General features: G+C 41.9%; 1 long non-coding RNA gene across 1 annotated transcript in view; it reads right to left on the reverse strand.

Moving 5' to 3' along the window:
• The window catches only part of LOC308189879, a 52,536-nt gene extending 27,531 nt beyond the window's left edge, over window positions 1-25,005 (reverse strand). The window contains exons 1-3 of the long non-coding RNA XR_013946695.1: window positions 18,684-25,005; window positions 13,764-13,882; window positions 7,657-11,984 (exon numbers count right to left, since the gene is read on the reverse strand). This is a non-coding gene — a long non-coding RNA (uncharacterized lncRNA). The remainder of the gene's footprint in view (window positions 1-7,656; window positions 11,985-13,763; window positions 13,883-18,683) is intronic.
• Between the last annotated feature and the right edge of the window lie 6 nt (window positions 25,006-25,011).

Here is a 25,011-nt window from a genome sequence, read left to right on the forward strand (position 1 = left end):
TAAAAAAAAAATTTAAACCAATGTAAAGAGTTAAACCAATCAGACAATTCAAAAAAGGCCAAACTATGAAAACCAGATTTAGTTACTGAACCAAAAGGCAGCACTGTTCAGGAAATTGGAAGCATGGATAATTACCTTGGGAGACTCAAAAAGTCTTTCTTTTACTGCACTAGCTATCTCCATCCATTATTTAACAAGGATGCCAAATCAGCCATTTTTGGTGCCAGGTTGCTCCTGGAAAAGCTGTAGCAGCCAGGGGACGGGGTGGCTTGCTCAGTACTGGTTTGTGCTGGGGATGAGGGGCTGCACTTTACTTGAACCAGCTCAGTTATCCCAGTTAGTGGGCTCTTGGTCACCGTGTTTCAGGTTCAGCACATGTCTGCCTATACACAAAGCAATTCCTTGTGGGACTTTCTCCTAGACTTCTTCATATTCTTGTCCCACTAGGATGTTTGGAGCAAACTCAGTGAGGGATAGGAATAAATAAAGGAAAAGGACATTAAAAGACTGCAAGGATACTTTACTATACTGTCAGATAAGGGGACATCATGACACCAAGCCTTTATGTGTCCCAACCTCTTTACAGCCCTATGGCCTCAGGTGCTGCTTGCCCCACATTTCTGCCTGTGCCCAGACACCCCGCTCCCTCTCTCCCAGCAGCTATCATTCTCCATCTCCCATGCAAAGGGCTTGCAATTCCCCCCTTTCATTATCATTCTGTTTCTTCTTTGCTTTCTCTTCTAAAATTTCATCTTCTTGAAGCTGTCCTGGGAGGCTGGGAAGCACTGAGATGTGTTCTTACACATGCGTGTAGCATCACCTTGCTCTCAGGAGCATCAGAAAGGCATCATCCCTCCCTGCAGCCCAAGGGGGCATGGCATGGAAGAATGTACTCCCCAGGACTGAGGCAGGGGGACAGCAGCAGCCGGGGGGCTGAAGCCCCCAGGGAATCTGCCCCAACATCCCAACAAACCCTTATAGTGCAGTGCCCACTCATAACGCAGCGCCCCAGATGGCACCAGCCTGGGAAAGAAGCTGAACAGACAGCCCATTTCTTTGCCATGGATATTTCGGAACTGACGTTTCCCAGATTATTTTAGTTTGCTTTACCAGTTGATCCTGCGAGCAGAGGGAATTTCTGTTTTTTCTTTCAACGACGTTACACAACATTGTGTTGAGCCGCATACATACAGCCGGAGGGAAAACTAGTCTTAGCAAGTACCTCATCTTGGCAATCAGTTTTTAAACAGATGTTCAGCTGTCGTAAGATGCATTGTAGTAGTGGGCTGGGCCCTAGTACAATGTGCAGCCAAGGATGTAGCGACAATTGTACAGGATTAATTAAACTTCCTGAATGACCTCACTTAACGGCCCTGCAGAGACCAGATAAGAATCACACAGCTTGGCCAAGAGCCTTAAAAGGGAAAGGAAAGGGAGGGAAAAGGACTTTCCGTAAATGCATACTTCTTTCCCCGGTCTGGGTTTCAGAACAGCACCTGCAGGGCCTGGCAGAGGGCGGCACAGCTCGGTTTGAACAAAGGGAGCCAAATAGGTCAGGCGAGCAAGCAGATGGTCACGGGCAGCCCCACGACCTTATGGCAGCTCAGGCGGTCCCGCTTCTTTACACCTTCGTACCTTGCCCTTACCATAGCTCTTTCTGCCCACCCAGGGATCCCAAAGCACCCGAGACCCAGCAACACAAAGCTGGGGGCATCTATGCTGCAGGTATGTCATTTTATGGCTCGCTTCTTCGATCTTCTGATAGCTGCATCAAAAGTTGGCTCTGTCCAGCTGACATTCATCCCACAGTCCACTCCCCAATGAAAGAATAAGAGGCCATCACCAATTTGGCTCCTTCCACCTACATCAATCTTCCGAGACTACCTTAGCTGGCTTTGCAACCTGAAGACACCCCACAGGTGCCCTCTTGCCATACAGCCTAGCATCATGCTGCAAAAACATCTGGCAGGTTGAGACCCAGCGCTCATGCAGACAACTGCAAAAGTACCACAAAATAAAAATGAGGTCTTGGGTCACAAAGGAAACACACATACTAGCGAGCTAAATGGGGCCAGGACACCCACTTGAGCACTGCCCATACTGCTGAATCTCTAACAGGCTGCCTGGCCTGGTTTCACCTCCCAGGCACTGCCCAGGCTGACTTCAGGGAACACCATGGGCTGGTGACTGTTCTTAACAAAGAAGAAGGCCAAGACTGCCTTGTTCTGGAAAGAGAGCTTATCCATAGACACCAGCTGTGCAGCATCCCCTCAGGATGGCTGGGATCTGGCCCATTTTATTTGCCCAGCGGGGTCACCATGCAAGTGTCAGAGGAGATATCCCCTGGTGCTGTTTTCTGGACATGAGACACTTCACCTGGGAAAAAGGGTTGTTCCTGCAGGTAGATGTCTCTAGCAGCATAGATGTAGCCAAAAGTATTCAAGAGCTCAGTTTCCTTTGATTTCAGGCACAAAAATACCTTAGTAAGTAGAGGCTGAATTCTACCATAATGCTAGGAGCATGATTTAGTGTTCTCCACCCTTGCCCCATCCTCTGCCTGTTTGGTGGCTTGGTTTTCCATCATGCCAATCAACTCACTGAGCAATGGCCTGATCACTGTGGGCCCAGCCATGGAAGCAACATGACACACAGCCACAGATAGGATTCTCCTTTCTGCAGCAGGTGAAAGATTAATTATTTTAGATGTAAGAAGTTAAACTAGAGAAATAGTGAGATTTGCAGTTTCTGAGGAATAATATGGCTGCTTCTCTTCTCTGCACTAGTGTTGCTTGCTGTGTCCCTACAACACTGGAGAAAACATGCCCCTGTATAGCTTCATCACTCACACTTGCTCCATCAGCACCCTGCCTACATGCGTGCCAAGTGCCAAATAAAATCTTTCAACTCCACTCACATAGCCCTGCCACTTACCTCGAAAGCAGTTTTGCCTGGAAGACATATGGAGACAGGGGATCAGAAAGTTACCCACAGAATGGAAAATATTCTCCTACACAATTTTTAATTCTCAACATAGGAAATATCTTTGGCCTTTCCTGAACAGGAAATCAGTGATAACATGAGGAATATTTGATCATCCTTCTGTTTTGAGTATCACACACCTCTCTAACGTATTTATGTGTTGATCACGCTATATTACAAATAAAATGAAGGGTTGTAAAATGCTGCTGGAGAAAGTAAGAGACTGGAAGAGTTAAATAACTTGCTGAGGTCCCAGAGCACGTTGCTGATAAGAATCAAGAACAGAATCTATGTGAAACAGCAAAACAGAGCAGAATCCAACATGATTGGCAAGATGCCTACTGATTTCAAAGGGACCATAATTTAGTCCCCAGAGTCTTGACTTCTAACCTGCCATTCCTGTGGCACAGCAGATTATCAACTGAGAAATTCCTGTTAAAGTCTGATCACCATGATGAAGCATGTGAAATGCATCTTGATAAGCAAGTTAAGATAAATGCATTTTTAAATACAGCTTAACAAAATAGGTCTAGCACATATTGGTACCATCAAAGACATGGTGAAAATGTTTTCCTGGATTTATTTGCTTTATGTGAGCCTGGAGTCAGGTCCCTGCTGTTCTTACAGAGCCCAAAAGTCCAGAAAAGAATATCAATGGCTTCAACAAATCTCACCAAGTTTCCTTCCCAAATGAAAATTTAGTCCCACAAAATTTAGAATATTGTATTCAAACAGGGTTAAAAACTTTCATTTAATCTTTAGCGTGAGTTTAATTACTGTACAGCTTGATCTCCTGGAGTTTTCCCTTCCCAATTAGACCCTGCAAGGAAATAATCAAGGACAAGAAGAAAGGAAGAACTGCGGATGCTACCATACTCATTACGGGGCATCTCGCCTCGGTAAAGTAATAATGAAAATAGCCAAAACATTGCAATGCTTCTGTGGCAAAATCACATGAGGAGGAGAGCCATCCATAGCTGGCAACACACATCTTGTGCGATGATAGCTAGACTGGCTACCAAAACACCCCATCCCGTGAGCACCTCTGAAGTTAAAAAGCCAGCCTTTGTCCCACAGACCAACCCATCCTGTGGCAAGAGGCAAATGCAGAGCTGCCCCTGGCAGCCCCAAGGCTTTCTCCGTGCCCTGGTCCAGACCAGGGCCAGAGAACGTGCGAGCTGAGGGACTACACAAGCCAGCAGTGGCTGAGGGACTCTGGGAATACCAGCAAACAATGGGACTGCACTGGAGAGGCTGATGGGCAGTGGTCATTGCCTGCTTTGCACGATCAGAACACAGCAGTATCACATCCTCTGTGCAGAGCAACATAACTCCTCTGTGCCTTTGGTCATCAGCTGTTAAGATCCTCTAAAAGAGCTCTGCATTATACACATTTTCAAGTTTGCTCTCCACATATGGGGCTCAATACAGTTTTAATTCCTTTAAAAGCACACACAGACACATAATGACCTTGTTCAGATAATTTCTGCATAATGTCCAGGCTTTATGGTAAAGGTGTATCCTAAATAGAAAAATTATTAATAATTAAACTCCAAACCAGTTCTTAAAACAGGTACATTTACCTGCTTACAGTGGAAGAACAGAGCACGCTCTTTTCCATGGACATGCAAGACCACAGAGGCATTTCTCAGTCTAGAGATTCAGGTGGAAACAGCCCCAAAGTTCAGAGATCCTTAGTTCTAGGTCAGGCCTGTGACTAAAAATAAAAGCATAAGCCTTAATCTTACAACAAAAAGCATCCACAGTGTAAAGGGTTGTTTGATCCAGAGCACTTACAGTGTACAAACGTGATTCTTCAGGACTTATTCAGATGAAGTTCTCACAAACTTGTAGATATTCGCAAAATGATTGAAAATGATTTTCCTTCAGTATGGTTTTAAAAGTTTTTTGGATAGTGAAGCAAGCAACAATAAACAACGCACATTTAGATAAAAATCAGCCTCATCATCTGTGCTCAAGTTGTCTTAGGTAAGATGAGACTTTGAAACTCTAAAAATGACCCAAAATTCAGCATTCTCAATTTTGGAGAAGGGAAAAAAAAGGGGGGGGGGGGAGGGGAGAGGGAACAAGTTTGGTATGCATTTTCTTCTACTGGCCTTTTTTTTTTTTCTGAGCTTTGTTAAAGAAATACTAGCTTGCTTAAATTTTTTTTTTTTGTTTTTCTTAAGAGACTTCCCTCCCAGATTTGACAAAATGATTTAGATGATATTTTGGATAAGTTCCTGCAGAGGGTGCTTTTTAGCCCTCAGCCTCTAGGCTTTTCTACCACCTCCTCCCATAGTTTGGTGTCTCTGCTTCAACACCAGCACTCACTTTCATTCCATTCAAGCCTTTCCCTTGCTGTAAAGCCCCAGCACTGTCGCAGTGCACATCAATTTCCAGACACTGCCAGCAATCCTTGGGCTTTCTGAGTGCCACAATGCTCCTCTTGGCAGGATGGTGGCCCCCAGCCTGAGCCAAGCCTCTGCTGATTCCTGCCAGCCAGAAATCACAGTAGAGGTGAAAAGAGGGCAAATCCCATGGTTTAGCAGAAACCCAAATCATTTGTGTTGTTAAGGAAAGCTTCTAGAAAAAATCCATCCTCTGCCATATGACAGCTCTCCCCTTGCATCCTTTGGGGAGGCTTCCAGTAATTCCAGACTTTTTTTTTTTTTAAGCATTGTGTTCATGTAGGAAGGCTGCTAAACTCCCAAGACTGACACTGCCGCTTGCAGAACAGCAGCTTATCCGGGGAGTCTCATGGATTTAATCTATCCTTAGGCAAGACCGGGCCCATTCTCAGCAAGAAAAAAGTGTTAAATAAACAGCATCAGTGCAAGACAAGTGAAATATTTCCAGATTTTCTCGAGGTGGAGCAGCTTAGCACAGAGGGCTCTTCCACAGGCGATCTCTGACTTCAGGCTGCGCCCTCCCAGCCCTTCCACATCTCCTCTCCAGCTACTGCCTCAGCAAATAATATTTTGGCCTTTATCTAGGAATGTGAAGAGATGACCACAGATAACTTCCTCCTGTCCTACTCCATACCCCGGTCTAGGACTAGTGTGCTTGAAACCAGCTGTCTTTCAGCCCCTCTGCAGCTTATTTGCAACCTCTATGCAATGACCTGCACGCTCCCACTTTCCCATGTCCTCCAACGTGCCTAGCATTTCTACTACGTTCCCTAAAGATGCTGGCAGGATACAGACCCCATCCTGAGGAACAGGGAAGCCCTCTCACAATTGCCAAAGGAAGATCTGGAGCAGGCTATCAAACCTTTTTAATTGACATTACAAGAAAAATTTCCAAATGTTTTCAGTGTTGAAGAGAAAGACAGGAGGGGGGTAGCAATGTACTTCAGATCCACTTCTCAGGAAGAGGCTTGAAGAGCTTTCAGCTGCAGCTTTTCCAGGGTCTTCCTTGTCCAGAGCAGCATGTTCTGCCCTGCAGGACTTTGGTTAGCAGCTCAGGAAATTAGGGTACAGTACAATGAAACTGTGAAAAACCTTGATAAATGAGGGGTGAAGGGGGTGGTGTAGAAACCAACTGGATTTTTATTCTATACTTATTACTTCTGCCAACTAGCATAAATTTAAAGAAAAAAAACAAACCAGCAGGCTGTCAGAGGGAAACACCTGCAGCTCTTTGAGAATCCCTCTGCTTTGAATTTGAACTTCTTTGTTTCACCAGTTTAAATGAAGCAATTAGTCAGTAACATGCTGCCAATTTTTTTAACATGTCTCCCAAACCAACGCTACCCATGAGCCTTTGATAAGACCATGGCACAAAACGGACACATAGGAGTCTATGCAAGATGACTCTCAGGTTTGTTTTTGTCACATTTAAGGCATGAAATACTTTTGCTCTGTCCCCAGGGGTGTGGAAAAGCAGAGTATCTGAATCAAGTTAGCCTGCTGGATACCTAAGAAAGACAAGTGCATGCACACAGAGTGTACTGACCCCATACTGCTCATTCAGGGGGTTGATAAGGAACATATGCGAAGACATTGTCATGCTGGAAGGATCTGAAGACTCCCTCCTCCCCTCAAGCACGTTTCCTTTTGGCTTCACAGCTTGATCCTGGGTCACTCCCGCTACTCCTGTGATCTCCGCCACCACGCCTGTGCAACCAGTACAAGCTTTCCCTCATGCAAGCAGAAAATTTAACATAGTTTGTCCCCTAGAAACATTCATCTCAGCAGTCCTCCTCCGCCCACCTGCGTCTTCTCTAAATCTTGCTGTTCTCCCTGCATTCATTAATCCCCCAGGCAATTCTGCATTGGCTGAACTGATGCCTGGGAATAAGAAACTTTCCCCAGGGGGGAAAGGGAGAGGAAAAAAAAAAAAGGGGAAAAAAGTAGTTAAAGCTCATTTTAAAGTGTGTTTTTAATGTCTGGGTGACAGAGTCCACTGAGACAGCATCAAACTGTTTCTTGGGCGGTAGCTAATACCAAAGCTTTGGTTCTATTCCCCTTAGACCACGGAGCTGTGTGGAACAGAAGACTTTTCCCATGAGATACCACTTTCCAGTAAGGTTTTTTCTCCTCACAGGCTGAGATCTGAGACCACACGCCTGGAAGCCCAGAAAGGCGCCTTCCTCCACTTTATCTTAAGCCTTAGTACCACGCAAATCATTAACCTACTGAATTCCCTGGCCTGATGTGCCAACCCCAGCTTTACCTTGCACTTTTCAGTCCAATACAGTGGCCACAGGAGCATTTCATGAACCAGGAGGGCACGTGCTGTGCTGTTGTATTGGTAGATTCGAGCACTCTCGATGCATTGCATCAGACAGGAGTTAAAATGGGCCTACAGCACCTGCAGTACCTTACAACACCATGAAACCCGCGAGGCCTACACAAGCAAAATCAGGCCCGCTTGCTGAAACCTACATCTCTTTAGTGTCTGTGCACTAAAGGTCATTCAATCTTCTGCTTGCTTTTAATCCATTTTAAAGCTGTCTTTTCATTAACATAACACAGTTGCAAATGCAAAACCTTAAGCTTCTCTGCTAGGGATTTAAAGAGGGTAAGTAAATAAATATAATGGATGCGACAATTCCTAATAGAGAAGATTTTTTTAAAAAACAAAGGTAAGGGTACTTTTTGAGACTTATTTCTAAAAGCACTTACAGACCAAAGATCAAGTGGTCCTAAGAATAAGGGGAAACTCAAGGGGAAACACTTGTAAGAGCAACATTGGTTAGGCCAACACACATCAACCTGTGCCACATCACCTCCAAAGACCCCTGCCCTCCCCAGCTCTCAGCCCATCATCAAGGGGCTTTAGTTCTCCTGTGTTGTCTTTTGCTGAAATCTGGCTTGGGTGACACCACCCCTGACAGCATTAGGACCACATTCCCCCTGGGAACTCTCTCACCCTCTGTACAGTGATGCTGGGACCCCTGCCCAGCTAACATACCCTATGGGCTGAGCACTTCCCTGTCTTGTTTGCACCGAACAAGGTCTGCTTTTGACAGCCATCTACAGAACAACATTGCCCAGATTAGATGGAGGCCAAGATTTCTGCACAAAAAGCACAACTGTCTGTAATTGAGCTGATGGATTTGTTCTTGTCAAGATGTAAATGGTCCAGAATAGCTGCACAGCTCTTCCTCCACGCTGCAGTTGTCAATGGACTTAAATCACTAGAAAGCTTGCCATTTTTTCCCCCCCAGCTAAACTCTGGATATTGCCTGCTATTAGAAAAATGATTTCTCCTACAGCTCTGGACCATATGGCTGTGTTAGCATTATTGCTCAGATTAAAGACTTTCAGCCATCTGCTGGGCTATCGGCACCCGTTCTCTGCCTGTCCATAACCCAGCTCAGCCACTGCATTCTGGAGCAGGGCACATCCCTGGCTGCAAAGGGATTTCTCTACCCCACACCTCAGGGCTGTGAGCAAGGGGAACTGGCTGAGGCACCATTTATTTATTCAGGATGAGCCAAGCTCCTCAAGGGGCTGAGAAACCTCCTCTCTCTGCATATGGGCTGAAGTCAACACCAAAAAATGCTGAAAAAAATTTAAACGTCCTTTTTATTACACCTGCGATCTCTCTTCAGGTCACACCTTTCAAGAAAAACTGATCCTCTCTCTTCTATGTTTGTTTGGTTTCTTAATAAAATTCTAGAACAGATTGGTTCCAGTTTGAAAGGACCTAGAAAAATCAAGTCCACCTACCTGATCACTTCAGAGCTAACCAAAAGGAAGAGCATATTAAGATTGTTACCTAAATGCCTCTAAAACACTGCCAGGCTTGGGGCATCAACCACATCTCTAGGAAGCTTAAATTGCTATAGTTTGCAGGTGAAGGGTATTCCAGTTTGCACCTGCAACTTAGGCTGTTGATAAAAGCAGTTATTAAATAGTTTGTACACAATGTTGCCTGAATACAGTCCAGTCAGCATTAAAGAAATATTGGTAATGAGGTACCTCAGCCCAGCAACTCAGAGATCTGTGAATAATGAAACACCAACGTTGTATCTCGGGTGATCAATTTTTTGTAAATTTTCAAACTCTTTTTTCTACATTTAAATATTTTAATATTAATTTATTCTAATGTCATCTCAAGTGAATAATGAGTGATATCACAACCGTGGTTTAAAAAACCTCCAAGAAAAAAAACAACACACTGTTTTACTTCTGCTTGACCTGGTTATTAAAATATAGAGTACCAGTCTTTAAACAGAAATTTCTTTATAACAAGCCCCAAAGGCTATTCAGCCGACTACAAGAATTTTATGTTTACCTTGAAAGCAGTCCTTAGTATAGGCTAATGATATCTAAAAACACCCCTAAAACCTGCAGTTATGGGCTAAACAACTTCTACAGTCTAGAATGAACTCAGTAGGAAATTCCATAATAAAAACAGGAGCATAAAAAAATAACTAACATTCAAGCAAAATGCACCAACAGTACAGACAAGGTAGGCAATTCTTTAAGGCACCTAAATCATTTTTGTCTGACCACAGAAATTCTTCCCAACCCTCCAAAACCTATTGGAACTTTTTTAGGGGAGGAAGGTTGCAAGAGGGAAGATTCCTGAACTGCAGTACTGCTGCTTTGCATTTTCCAAAGCAGTTAAAAAATGTCAGTTAGTTCTTATGTTTGACCTCCAAATGGTATTTCCACTTAAATTCATTTGTCAAAGCATAGGGAGAAAATTAGTATTTTCCTTTTTCAGACCTTCCTGGGCACCTTTACTCCTGTAAAAAGCAATATCAGATTAAAGTGATTCTCCACTCTGTATAAGAGGTGAAAAGGAAATTTAGAAAATAAATCTGAACAATTTTTACCATAGCCTATTTCAATTACCACCTTTCTGAATACACAGTTGTGCTGTTGTAATTAGGTACAGAGTCATTATGTGTAGTTAGATACTACAATGACTTGGCAGGTCATATGCAATGTTTTTAATGCAAGGTTAGCTTGCCTGTGACCGTCAGAAGTGTACTCTGACAGGCTCACAAACTCTTTATCCTGACATAAGTTGGATCTCCATGAAAGGAAAGTCAGATTCTCCCCCTCCTGGGGCACTGTTCTTGGCCCACATCCTCGCCTCTCTGTTGCTTATAGAGAATCAGGATGAAAAACTGATCCAGCTGAAAATTAGCTAAAACAATCAGACCAGTAACCAGTTCCCTCTTCCAGCACAGCGTGACCACACAAATGGCTTTTGCTCATGTCAGGGGGATACTGCTGCCATGAAAGGAATGAAAAAGGAGGGTGAAATCACCACCTCTGCTAGCTGTGCCATATTATGCTCACTTTAAGCAACCATGCACGTAGAGCAGAGTTTGCTCAGTGTGCTGTTCTGGGTGTTGTACCAAGTTAACATCAGGACATCTAAAATGAAAGCACTGACAAAGGTTTTAAACTGGTGATGTTTTAAAAATAATGGATATAAACCAAGTGTAGGAGACACTAAATCAAGTATACGAGAGACAAGGAAAAGGGAGCAAGATTCTGAGTAGCAGAGCTGCTATGGCAAGGTTCCCCAACAGAACCCAAAGGGGTTGGAGGTGCCAATGCCTGGAACAAGTGTGGACCATGCAGAGATCAATCAGAGGCAAAGCAGGAGGGATCCATTAACCGCTCTTAAGGCTATAAAACTTGACAGCCATTGAACATCATTTGAATCTGTCTTTTTGCTTTTGTAGGACCTCATCCCTTTCCAATTATTGAAGAGGACAGTGACTGTTTCTACCACAGGCTCCAGTTCCACATTGTTCTCCATGCCTCTCTCATGTCTCTTTCCTCATGCTGCTGACAAATGTAAGACTGCCAGGTTTCAGCACAGCAGCAGCTCAGGTTCTTTAGCAACAACATAAAGACAGATTTCAAATACAAGTCATTCAGCCAACGCATTGCTCTTCTGAAAGGTGAAGAGAGGCAATCAAAGAAATTGAACCAAAATACAAAAGGCTGCAGTCTGGCTCTCTTTCCCTGTATGCAGCTGAAGCAGCAACATACTTAACTAAGAAATCAGTATTCAGTAATGCAGCCATAACTATCCAACACCACAGAATATCATAAATATCCAATACCTATATGGCTGAGGCCTTACTGATGCAACTCTGCTTCTGCAAGGATCAAAGCACTCCGAAACAGATCAAATGAATAATTAATAACCATTGCCTACATCCCATCAGCATGAAATTGCTCATTTAATTCTAATCAAAGTTAAGTCAGTTTCCCAGGATCAGACTTCTTATGAAATTTACTGCAAAATCCTAGTATTCCAGAGATGTTTTTCCAGTGCTGTTCATAGTTCGTTTTTTGTGACATCTTGACAGAGTGAGTTCTCTTCAGTGCTTGCCTCACACAGCTGCAAGTTACATGCACATGCATTAAAAAAAAAGTCTGAGATCTTGATCTGATGTCTTTGTATTCCTCAGTCTGGAAGAGAAAGGACTCAAACAAAGAGATAAACCCTCTAAAATCATAAGTGGCATAAAGAAAGTGAATGGTTGCTCACAGTCTTCCAACACAAGAAGAAGTGACTACCTGAAAAACAAGAGGAGATAATGGGTGCAAAGCAAAGCATGATTAAGCTGTGAAACTACCTGGTACAGGCTATGCAGATGCTGAGCAAGACCAAGAATTAAGGAACTTTGTAGGAGTGTTGTTAATCAACATTCCTAGTAATTGAATTCTTCACTTGCACAGACTAGTAAGTGTTGACTTATTCTTGTTCCTGCACTTTGTCTGTATTACCATGTATAAAAATGGGCACCTGCAAAAAGAAAGTGAGTATTCCAGTCTGTAAAGGGCAAGGTGTGCCAGTTTAGACATCTGAAAAAATGAATATACTCTCCGTCTCAAAAATGTTTTTTAAAAAAATCATATATGGCAACTCCTTTTATATTGCAGTGACCATCAGTAACATTGCTGATGTAAATCCTCATTTACTCAGTATTGTCATCTCAATATCAAAATAAGTTCTAACACAATCACACACCATTTAAGCTTCTAACCTTTAAGAATTATCTGAAAGACAACACAAAATATGGAGAAAGCAGAAACTCTATTTTATTGTATTTGATGAGGAGGGATGTAGGAGAGGTAGCTGCCAACTTACATAAGAAATATAAAAATTTAATTATTTCCTGAAACAGCTCAACATGTAACCTTAAGAACATTTATTGAAAGCAAATGATGCCAATGACAAACATTCTTTCAGGATCTGTATCACACATCAGTAGAACCCAACCAAGGACCTCATACACATAATGATGCTCTGAGTAAGAATTTCTGACGGCTGCAAACTTCCACCTGCATTTTCTCCAGATATTTGAGAGCCTGGCAGGGAACTGCAGGTGGGTAACTGCACACCAAGAGCTGAGAGCTTGGGACAGCAGTAACTGCGATGTTTTAAAGACCTGCCCAACACTAGTGAAGACACGAACAACTGCCTGTATTTGTATTCCACTGAAGGCACACAGTACATTGTGTAGCACATTAGACTTAAAAGCTTCCAGTGTATGAAATGTATTATGCAGCAGTGTTTATTGAACAATTTTACTAATAAGCCATCTTAGATTTAAATAATAATATTTTTACATGTAAGGCATACAGTAAAAATGATTCATGCATTCAGAGTGCCTAGAGCAAAGCATACTTTCCTTAGAAGGAGGCTTACTGGAGCTAAGAACCAAGAGTTTACCAGCTCTGAAAAATAATGGCACATAGTAACAAAATGCCTCTTTTTTTCTGCCATTTCAGCCGGTCTAGAGGCAGCCTTGTGGCTGGAGCTCAGGACTGTAAATATTAGGTATGTGAGACTATCATGGGTAACTAGTGGCATTAGCTGGCAGCTTTGGCAGCAGATCATTCTGTGATGTACATCTACTGCTAAACTTTGCCAAAGATAGAAGCTGATGTAAAACTGATGAGAAATGTGAGGTGAAGTGACAAGGAATTCATTTTTGGATTTTGGTCCCATTACTTTGGGATCACCCAAATATTCCAAGAAGCCCATTAGAAAGGAAAAACACGTTTGTGCAACCCTGCTCCACATGCTTTAGAATCTTATTGACTTATGTGTTGGTGTATGGAATATTATAATTTACTGCAATTATAGAATTACAGCCATATTACATTATATAAAATTGGTATCATAATGTTGCATAATTATAACATGCAATATAATATACATACTAATTACTATACTATGCAACATTACATTATAAAGTATTCTGGCATTTCCCATGTTCCAACTGCAAATTGCCAGTTAAAGCATTCACTTAAACCCCTACCACAGCTCACTTTAGCTTTCCAACATACCTTAATTTCTTTTCTTCGTATCCTGCATGGTCGTCTTCACAGTTTGTGCCTAATTTGGCTTGCTCGCTGCTTCACCACAATATTTTTGCCTTGGCACATGTGGTTATTCACATCTTGTCCTGGTGGATTATAAACCATTTCAAATTAATACAGAATTGTTACAGAACCGTCACAAAACCACAGACAAAGCTTTACCACTACTGAATGTCTGACTTTGTCTTTTTTTTGCTAACTAGAAAACAATCTTTTGGAACTATTAGTGTATCATAACAATTTCCTTTAGTTTGAGTAGTATATTCTAAATACCATATCTACCTACTAATTGTTGAGCACATCTGGAATCAATGGATCAGCTACAGTTTGTAGCAGTCATCTTTTACAGTCACATCTATTAGCTGTGATAGGGAAGGAGTCTTGTCCCGAGTCACCCAAGAACCTGCAGCCTCCATTCCAGCCTTACTGTCTGCTTTGCACCCTCCTAGCCAATCTTTTATAAATATATATATACACACTAAATTGGCAATAATGTTAAATAATTGTGTCATTTTGTGTTTTGCTAATTTAAATTCAAACATTATCTCTTTTACTGTCACCTATGGACTTGTTCCAGTTTTAGCTAACTTTAAAAATACTGTAATTTCATGTTTTCTCCCTAAGTTTTTGCATAGAATGAATTATGTAACTAAGAAGCAAATGCCAGAGGTAGACAGAACTGTTGTTAAAACTTTGCTGCAATACCAAGCAGGATTTATAGCTTGGGTGGCTGAATTAAAGTTGCCACAAGACTTCACCTGTCATCAAGCACAGCCAACACAGGACTCCTTTGGTGGCCAAGCCAGACAACAAGGCAGGGGTTCTGCCATCCACAGCCACAAAAGGAACAAACCAGATGCATTTTAAATAATACTCCAATGTATTTGGAGTTTTCCATTTTAACACAGAAATAGCATTTCATGCAGAATTTTTTAATACTCTATCTGAAACTCTCCTTTTTCCTCACCAGTTCTAGCAACTTCTCCTAGCTGACGGTGATGCAGGGAGCTCAGCATCTCAGAGTGCTCCACAGAATAAAGCACAAACTCTAATCATAAAATGATTCACTATTTGACCAAAGGGCATGACTGAAAAAGAGGAACTAAGCATTTTTCTCTGCTTAATTTAATTTGTATTGTGCCTTTCCACTGGTCTCTGTTAATGCAGCCCACTTGGCATTTTTGGCAAGTGAATTTTCCTATTCCTAAAAATGGTTTTAAATTAATCCAGAAGGTTTCTCGCAACCCCCGTCAATTCCTCTCCCCTCTACATATTTGCGTAAAGAGCTTTGGCCCAGATTTTGTCACCCAATGATGTCTCCCAGGAGAAAGATTTCCAAGGCCCATTCATGTTTCACTATGGGACCAGAGAGCTGTCTTGCTTGCTGCTCACTCTGCGAATCCATGCTTGTGCTGTCCTAATCACCTTTGATAACCTGTTTTGATGAGACATGTGATTCTGGTTCCTGACCTTAAACAGGTTAAAGGGGACGTATTTTGCACCACTGAGCAGCCATCCTCTGCAAAGCCGACCCTGAGGGTACGTTTGGCCGAGTAACTCAATTCACTGCTATTGAAAGTTTGCTGCCATGAAAAATTCAGTTGTGGGCTGTGGTAGTACTTCAATAATAGTATCTAAAGGATTATTTATAACTAATCAATATTTAGATTCCTATCTCCTTACCGTGACCTCACTATCTGCTTTCCTGTAACCTAAGCATTTATTGCCGAAGGTAAGCGAGGGTGATAAGTGGCATGCTCTGGCTTTAATTAAACTCCTCGGACTCCCGCTGCTGGAGGAGCAAACCACGGGCTCCCACGGCGCTACCAGAAACGCCTGCAGCGGCCGAGAGGAGCCCGGAGAAGAGCGGAGCCGGGGATGCTCGGGCAGCTGGCACCACCTAGCGCCCGCCGCGGCCCCGGTGCCTCTGCGCGCCGCGTGTGCGCTCCCAGGACAAGGGGCAGGGGAAGGATGCTCGCCCCGGGCAGGGCCAGCTGTGGGGCATTCCGACCCGAGCAGCTCAGGGGAGCACAAAGATGCAGCTTCAAACCGCAGAGATTTTTTCCCGTACATTCATTATTTACATTTTTTTTTTAAACTTCAAATGAGAAGTAAACTGGCTTTAAGATGCTTAAAGTGAAAGAAAAAAAAAAAAAGATGTTTTTAGAACTGGGACATGAGGAAAATACTTGCAAGAAATCCCCAAGCAATTAATTGAAAGACTGATGGCTTTGACAACTGTACAGCTTCAGGGTGAGGGAAGAAGCCTAGAGCTGCAGGTAAATTGGGGCCGGAAAGCAGCTGCCACAGGGAGCCAGTGCTGACAGTAAGTGGAAATGCCGGCTGCACTTGCCATCTGCTCTGGCTCAGGGGCAGCCTCTGGGGATCCTCATAACCTGGATAGCTGGGGCTCAAAGAGCCTATGGCCCCAAGTGAGGTGGGGCTGGAAAGGTTCTGTCAGAAGGCATATGAAGAATGCAGTGCAAAGCCTGCTCTCCTCTTTCTCCCTAGGCATACCTTACTGACTGCCACCTTCGGGAAGCTCTGCAGTTCAGCTTTGGGATCGTTTTCCTGCCATAATTACACACAACTATGTTTTTTAGCCCCTCCATTAAACACATATTAGTACTTTAAATCCCCTGAGAGCTGTGGGTTTGTTGTTTTATTTTATTAGATTATTATAAGACTTTATTTTTTTCTTTATTTAGCTGTTATTCACGTAAGTCAGGTTAACACCAAATGAAAAAAAAATATTTTCCTGGAATTCACCAAAGGCAAATTAAAGCATTTTGGACTTTACTTCTGTGAAGTTAGGGCTATTTTATCCTTATTTTCAGCTGCTTTATCATCTATCTTCCACACACAAAACTGCCTTATAAAACTTCTTAGTATTCCCAGTTAAACCTAACTGACATCTGAGTTGTGGTCCAGCAAACCATGGCCCACAATGGCACAGCTGGGACCGGGACTGAATTCTAGGACAAAAACGCTGCTCATGTCCAAGCAGAAATAGTAGCTAATGGCCATTTCATAGAATTTGGCTTTGCATTAGAAAATGAGTGGACTAAAACTATTGAAAACCTACAATTTTTCCTGCGTATAAAAACATACACTGAAGCTCTGTTTACAGATCAGAAGAGGCAGCACCACTGTGAGGGACTGACATTTTAACTGTAGATTCACACTGGAAGTACATACTACTTTGACTTAGTATTCATATTTCTGTCCAGTGCTAACTCCATTACCCCCTCAGGATATCTCCTACAGTGAGCTGATGTCTCGAAAGCTGCAGTTTCTGCTCAGCAAGGAGCATCTGCTTTGCAGGAGAGCCTGGAAATAAATTTGATTTACACTGAAATGGTGCAACAGGGGAGGAGAGTTTTGAGCTAGCACAGTCCATCCCAGAAGTTAGCTGTGTCCCATTCCTGCATGGTAACAGCCAGCTTTCCCAATCTTTGGTAAGAACTATCAATAGACTTCTAATGCACAGAACAAATGCAGACTGCAGCCACACAAGGCACTGTGGCTCACAGGCACTTGATCTCTTTGAGGGAAAAAGCAGGGCATTTGTTAAAAATAACTTTCCAAATGAATGTTGCATTTGTATTAGTGTTTTTTGCTGATGCAAAACAATTTCTGCCACTTGAAATAATAAATCTATTTCTCCCAAAGCTTTAAGTTTACCTTTAAATGAAGACTACTCAGGGCAATTTCGGATCATCTTTTGATAGCTTACTGATGCTAGTAGTTTCTGAATCCTTTTCCTTTTGTCACCTCTAGCAGCCAGGATTCTCGGACTGCTTCCTGGCTGGAGACTATCTACACCTCTGCCTCCAGAGGACTTCTGGTCTGAGAGCCCCAGCACCTTGTCAGCGAGACCAGGCAGAGCAGAGGTGTAGAAAGGCTCAGGATCCACTCAGGACTGTGCAGCAGTAGTGGTGATGCACCACTGGAGGCAACCTTCACCATCTACAGAAGCAGCACCTGGCACCCAGTGCAGAGATCTCAGCTCAGGAAGGACTTCCGCAGGTGGTGCCATTCTCCACATCTCTGGTGGTAGGGTTAACCCAATACAATTTCAGGTGTCTGTATACAGATCCACACAGCTTAGAAAATAAACACAAGTCTGTGCATGTACCCAGAGATACAGCCTCGTTAGGGTTACAGAGGATACATTTTACAATTGGAGTTTACAAAGGACATGAGATTTTTCAGTTTAAGATCCTGAGAAGATTGTGCAAGACAAATGGTGGAATCAGAACTCTTAACTTCCAGAGAGCAGATTTCGGTTTATTCAGGGATCTTGTCAGGATCCCATGAGAGACTACCCTGAAGGAAAAAGGATGCAAGGCCAAATGGCTGGTCTTCAAGAACAGCCTCCTCAAAGTAAAGAATAGCCCATTCTGACATGCAGAAAGCAAGTGTGGGAGAAAGACCCCATGGAAAGGTCAGTCCATTCCTGGCTGAGCACAAATGCAAAATAAAAGCATGCAGAAGGTTGAAGCAGAAACAGGCTGCCCAGGAGGAATACAGGAATATTGCTTCAATTCACAGGAGTGAAGTTGAAAGACCAAAGCTCCTCTGGGTTGGAACTTGCAGGGCATGTGTAGGTCTGTAATAAGGAGTTCTATAGCACAAAGGTAACAAAATGAAGTCTAAGGAAGACACAGCCATGCTGCATAATGAGGCAAGGAAACTAGTTACAGAAGACATGGAGTAGACTGAAGTACTCAGTGGTTTTTATTCTGTCCTTAGCTTTCACCAGTAAGGTCTGCTATCTGGCCTCCCATTTTCCTAAGGCTCCTAGTCTGTGGGAGCAGCAAGAAGAGAGCTGCTCTGTCAGGAAGCATGAGTCAAGGGTAAGGTCAGCACAGGCAGAGAACTTACCAAGAGAGCACAGACCTATGAGCAGGAGCCATGACCACCAGAGGTCCCACCAGCAACCATCAGGCAAAGGCAAGGTAGAAAGTCAAATCCAAGGTTACACCAAGAAATCCAAAAAATAACCAAAAAAAAAAGAGTACTGAAAAAAGATATACTGAAAGTACAACATAGCTCAAGCTAGGTATTGAAAGCCTGGGCCTGAGCTTAAATAGATCTCCTGGGCCCATGGGCAGTGGGTGTGTGGGGTGGAGGTCCAGATGAGGGTTGTCAAGGTAATTTAAGCCTATTAGAGCCTTCAGGGCCTAGGCAGAATGTAGTGTTACCTACAGGAGAGGAGGGTACAGCTAAGGAGTACTGAAGTCAGTTGGATAGATACAAGTACCCAGAAGCAGGTGATTAGACCACGAGTCCAGGTCTGCTGATGAGTAAAGGAGTCTCTCATCGGAATGAGCCCAAATGGGATTCCAAGAGTAAAGTTCCTCTTTGTTACGCACAGCTTTGCACTGAGTACTGAAGGTTTTCCCAGACCTATTTCTAAATCTGACCACTACATCACAGACCCAAATCTGATGGAGGTAAACAGTGCATTAAATCAACAAGTTAAATTGTTCTTCTAGTGCATGCTGGTCAATGTTAGAGCAGCTTTAGTGGAGCCATGTGTTAAAAGAGGATGCAAGAAGTACCTTTGTAAAGTGTGCATATGAACAATGAAGTTGGGTGGCCTCCTTGTTAAAGGAATGAGATCTGCATTCATTAAATAAAACACAAATAAACTAGGTTAATGGAATAACTACATTGAGGGAGAAAAAAGTAATGTCTAGACACTATTTTTCTCATTCACATACTACCATTTCTCAACTCATCAAGTGTGATGAAATCTTTTTCTTCACAAACCACAATGTTATTCAAACAGTAAAGACTATAGTTTCTCATGTATTTGCTTCAATATCCTCTAAAACGGAGATAATACAAAGTCCTCTTGTTAATATTTCAAATGGTGACATTTCTTTTACATTCACGTCATAAACGTGAGAGTCAATATACGTCAAAATGGCAAATGATTTAAATAACAAAAATGATAAATTACAATGGATTGGAAACAGTCATAATTAATTTTGTAAGTGATAATCTTATCAAAGAAAAATGTTTCACACATACACTACTTTGCAGAACAGAAATAATAAGGCTGCATCTAAAACTGAAGACATGCACACCATTCCTTGCAAAGTTCCAGCATGATTCAGTTGAGATTCAGTGCTATATGGTTGATTGTCTGATTCCTGGACATGCTCTTGTTACTTCTTGTGTGAGCAGTTGTTATCATCCAAATGTTCTTCCTCACAAAGTCTGTGGCCTTGGATCCTCCTGAGAGTTACGCGTGTCCTTAATATTACGGAATTACTATAAGTGGGCACTCCCATTGGTTTCAGCTGTGATGTGGGGACAGGTTCTGTGCTGGCATCACCTCCAACAAAAAACAGAGACTCTAAGATACCAATGCTCCTGGGGACATGTGCTAGCCAGGAAGGGTTCATGTGCTACATGATCCATCTATACTCCTCATCAATGTTAAAACATGCCTTACACACAAGCCTATTTCAACCTCATGAGTGTTTAGAGGCAGTTCAGTGAAAAAGAGTCTCTTTGTTGTTGTTTTTTTAATGAGTTGTGGAATAAAGGAAATTGTGATGATGGAAATGCCATTGGAGTCATACTTGTTGCATGGTACTATTCCTTCCTCTACAACTGTATGCAAATTCTCCAGTGGGTTTTACTAAGAGTTGATGTTTCCTAGGGAAATCCCCAAATTAGAATTATTCAAGTACGAATTTCATAATTCCATGAAAAGTTTCATAAAATTGTCAATCATGTCACTCTCTAAAATCATCTTTGCAATTGCAGGATATCTGGTTACAGTAGAAAGGGGGAAATGCCTTGTTAAAATACATATATTTATACAGATATATAATTATTATATCATATATTTTATAATAACTATAATATTGTATAATATTTTTCTTATATATTTTGTATATATAAGTATATAAAAATGAATTCAATTTGATGTATATATATGTATGTAGTAGTGTGTGTATGTACATCATGTATCCGTATACAGTACAGTTTATCATTGATCTCTTGAAGCCACATCGTTTGGAGCAATGTCAGTTTAAGTCATAGTACCACATGCTAGGGAAACTGGTATAAAAAAAAAAAAAGGTCAAGTAAATGGGTGAAGACAGATACATATGCCATGCCAAGAAAGACTCAACAAATGCTTTCCAAATTGAAAGTTATGCTTCACAAATCTATTGGGGTTCTTTGAAGAAGTCTATGAGCATGTAGACTAACTAGGCAAATCCAGTTGATATAGTCCACTTACATCTCCAAAGGGCATTTGACATGGTCTTTTAAAGGAACAAAGTTTCAACAAGGTAAAAATAAAGGATTCTGCATGGGTAAGCAATGATTAAACAATAAGAAACCACAAAGAATAGTCTTTTTCTCAGTGGAGGAAAACACCAAATGAATCCCACTCATTTGTGTTAGAGCCTTCGCTTTGTCATATATTCCAGCATTATGGGGAAAAGGTCAAATACTTCAAAATACTTCAGTAGCAATATTTGCTGATGACACTATTCTAACTCTTTGTGCTGAAAGTAGTGACACTCTGGAGATTGTTGGCATGATAAATTGCTGAGGCAGAGAGCATCAGCAGGTGCAGAAAAGGGTCAGGCAAATTCAGGGACAATATATCTCTAAATCAACAGGGGAATTGACAAGGCAATGACATGTCATCACCTAGATTCCTTGTTAGAGACAGAACACTGAACTAGGCAGACCATTTCTCTGACTTAGTAGAGCATTTCTATATATTTTATGTACACTTTTTAAGAGTAATAAAGACATGGGTTAATTATGAAAAACTACAGAAGCAGTTCTGAATTGCTGGGAGATTAAATTGCTTGTGGATAAATTTGTTTGAATAAAAATCCCAAATTCACAAACAGAATGATGAGCTTTGAACTAAACATTATTGCTCAGGAATGAGATCTTGGGGTTATAACAGAAAGGGCTATGAAAACATCCATTAAATACCCAGTAGGACTGCGTTAAATAAAAATAATTTTAAAAAAAATCGTCAGGAAGAGTATGACAGAAACAATTATCATCTCACCAACTAAATTTAAAGTGTGCCTGCATTTTAAATTCTTTCATAGTCAAGTATTTTTAAAAAGAGATGAAATAACCAAAAAGGAGTACTGCAAGGACTAACAGGGACAATCAAATGTATGGGATAGCTTCTAAATATGAAATTATTAAAAATGTTAGGACTGTTCAGCCTGGGGAGGGGATAGTTGAAAAGGGAACTTCAGAGGTCTACAGAACCATACAATGGTGCAGAAAAGGTGAAAAATTGTCTCTTTTCATACAAACTCAGAAGGGAGGAGAGTTTAAAAGGACAATAATAAGCTGAAAGTTAGAAATAAACAGTACATTCTGAGGTTGTGATACTCCTTTCCACAGGATGCTGTGGCAGCTAAAAGCTTAGATCGATTCAAAATATGTTTGAATATCTTTTTCTCATTAATTTGATCATCAAGGGTTCTCAGTTACAATAATAAAACAGCAGGTTCCTGAAGTCACTGAGCCAAAGATCATTGGAACCTGAAGGAATATATCAGGGAACCGTGGATGTATGCTTGGGCTCTTCTTACATGCCACCTAATAACCCTTCCTTCTGCTACATGGTTTAGTGCAAATCCAATGAGACTTGTGAGACTACAGATGCTGAAGGTTTTCTAGAGATCATGCACAAAGCTATCACTGCACAGAGCGCACCAAGGGAAGACTGCAATGACTGCGAGTTTGCCATACAGAGAAATCTGTCTCTGGTACCTATGCATACTTCCACAAACACTTACTTGTTGCCATTTTTACACTGATGCAGACAGAAATTGTTCCTCTAACTATGGCTGATCTATCAAAATCTTGTCTCGGAATGGCAAATGAAAAAGTTGTATTTTCACAGGATTAGAAAATTTACTTCAGGGGATTATGCCATTGGCCAAAATAGAGGAAAAAGCACTTTAAAACAATGTTTCATGGTGAAAGATTTTTAAAACAGCATAAAGATTAGGACAGCCAAAATTCTTGGAAAAATATCCAATTTTGTCTAGGAGCCTTAGAGATAGCCAGCATATTCTGTCAAATCAGTATACCTACTGAGCCGTAATAAAGTATGAAACAAGATACTATACATTAAAAATAAAAACAAAAAAAATAAAAATAAAAAGAGAGAAAGAAAGAAAACATTTACAATAAGACATCTTAACAAACAAAAAAAATGCAGAGAACTTTTTTAGACTGACTTGTGGTTTTAATTTGCTAGTGCTTTATTGAACTAATGGCTGAATTCATTACCACATAGCTTGCTTTCATTTTCTTATATGAGCATGTTTTTTCTTGCCCCAAGTAAAACAGGATATCCATCTTTCAGAATTTCTGTCCTACCTTTTGCAATACCGTTCATTTGTATGTGGTAAGAGCACAAGCATTCAGCAAATTACATTGTGGTCAAAGGAAGTTTTCAGCTTTTGTATTGCAAGAGGATAAAGCTTTTGTTGACTAATGTGGGACTTCCTACTTCCCCTTACTTTGATGTCATATGTTTAAGTTTAAAGGAAGAGCAGCAGAAATAATAAGTATTACACTGTTTACTTTATCTCATTTTGCCATGACACACAGTTTTAGTGAGAGCAGATTTAACCAGCCTGTAAACCCACTGTGGGTGCCCCTACTCCCATGCCACTAGGCAGACTACCCTCGCATCATCCATGCAAAGAGTATGAGAAGCGTGTTAGTGAGGTACAGTAGTTTCTATTTTAAAGAAAATGCTAACAGTTCAATGTTTATGCTGGATTGTCTTTAATAACAAAAATGGACTAAAAATCACGGAGAGAGCCTATAAAATAATTTTGTTTTGCTGAGGAGATTTTTCAGTTATATCTGACTTACTGTGACAAAATTGGTATACATATTCATTTCCTAGCAATTTTCAATCCAAAATTATAATTTTATTTTGGAAGGAAGGAAGTGCCCAGAGTAGAATTTTAGGACCTGTTTGCTCTAGGAAAATCCACTATGATAAGAACTAATATAGGGAACTAAGTTCTGACACTGCAAAGTTGAAAGCAACTGCAAGTGAACTGCAAGTGAAAGTTGAGCAACTAAGACTCTTCGAGATAGTTTGTTTTTCATTTTGCAGTTTTCATTATACCAACTTTTTAGCTTCACTAGCTAGATAGCTTTTTGTCTAGAAGAAGCACAGAAAGATCTTCAGTTCTCTTTAATATATTCAGTTCTCTTTAATATCACCAGTTCTCTTTAATATCTTTATCAATGATCTGGATGAGGGGATCAAGTGCACCCTCAGTAAGTTTGCAGATGACACCAAGTTAGGTGCATGTGTCAACCTGCTCGAGGGCAGGAAGGCTCTGCAGGAGGATCTGGATAGGCTGGACCAATGGGCTGAGGCCAACTCTATGAAGTTCAACAAGGCCAAGTGCCAGGTCCTGCACCTGCACAACAACCCCAAGCAGAGCTACAGGCTGGGAGATGAGTGGTTAGAAAGCTGCCTGGCAGAGAAAGACCTGGGAGTATTGGCTGACAGTCGGCTGAACATGAGCCAGCAGTGTGCTCAGGTGGCCAAGAAGGCCAACAACATCCTGGCTTGTATAAGCAGCAGTGTGGCCAGCAGGGCTAGGGAAGTGATTGTCCCCCTGTACTCGGCTGTGGTGAGGCCGCACCTCGAGTAGTGTGTTCAGTTTTGGGCCCCTCACTACAAGAAGGACATCGAGGTGCTTGAGTGTGTCCAGAGGAGGACGACAAAGCTGGTGAGGGGTCTGGAGAACAAGTCTTATGAGGAGCGGCTGAGGCAGCTGGGGTTGTTCAGCCTGGAGAAGAGGAGGCTCAGGGGTGACCTTATCACACTCTACAGGTACCTTAAAGGAGGCTGTAGCGAGGTGGGTGTTGGTCTGTTCTCCCACGTGCCTGGTGACAGGATGAGGTGGAACGGGCTAAAGTTGCTCCAGGGGAGGTTTAGGTTGGATATCAGGAAGAACTTCCTTACCGAAAGGGTTGTTAGGCATTGGAATGGGCTGCCCAGGGAAGTGGTTGAGTCACCATCCCTGAAGGTATTTAAAAGACGTTTAGATGTAGAGCTTAGTGATATGGTCTAGTGGAGGTCTTGTTAGTGTTAGGTCAGAGGTTGGACTGGGTGATCTTGGAGGTCTCTCCCAACCTAGATGATTCTGTGATTCTGTGATCT

Source organism: Anser brachyrhynchus (genome assembly GCF_964034855.1).
Source record: "Anser brachyrhynchus genome assembly, chromosome: 2".
Classification (NCBI taxonomy): Eukaryota; Metazoa; Chordata; class Aves; order Anseriformes; family Anatidae; genus Anser; species Anser brachyrhynchus.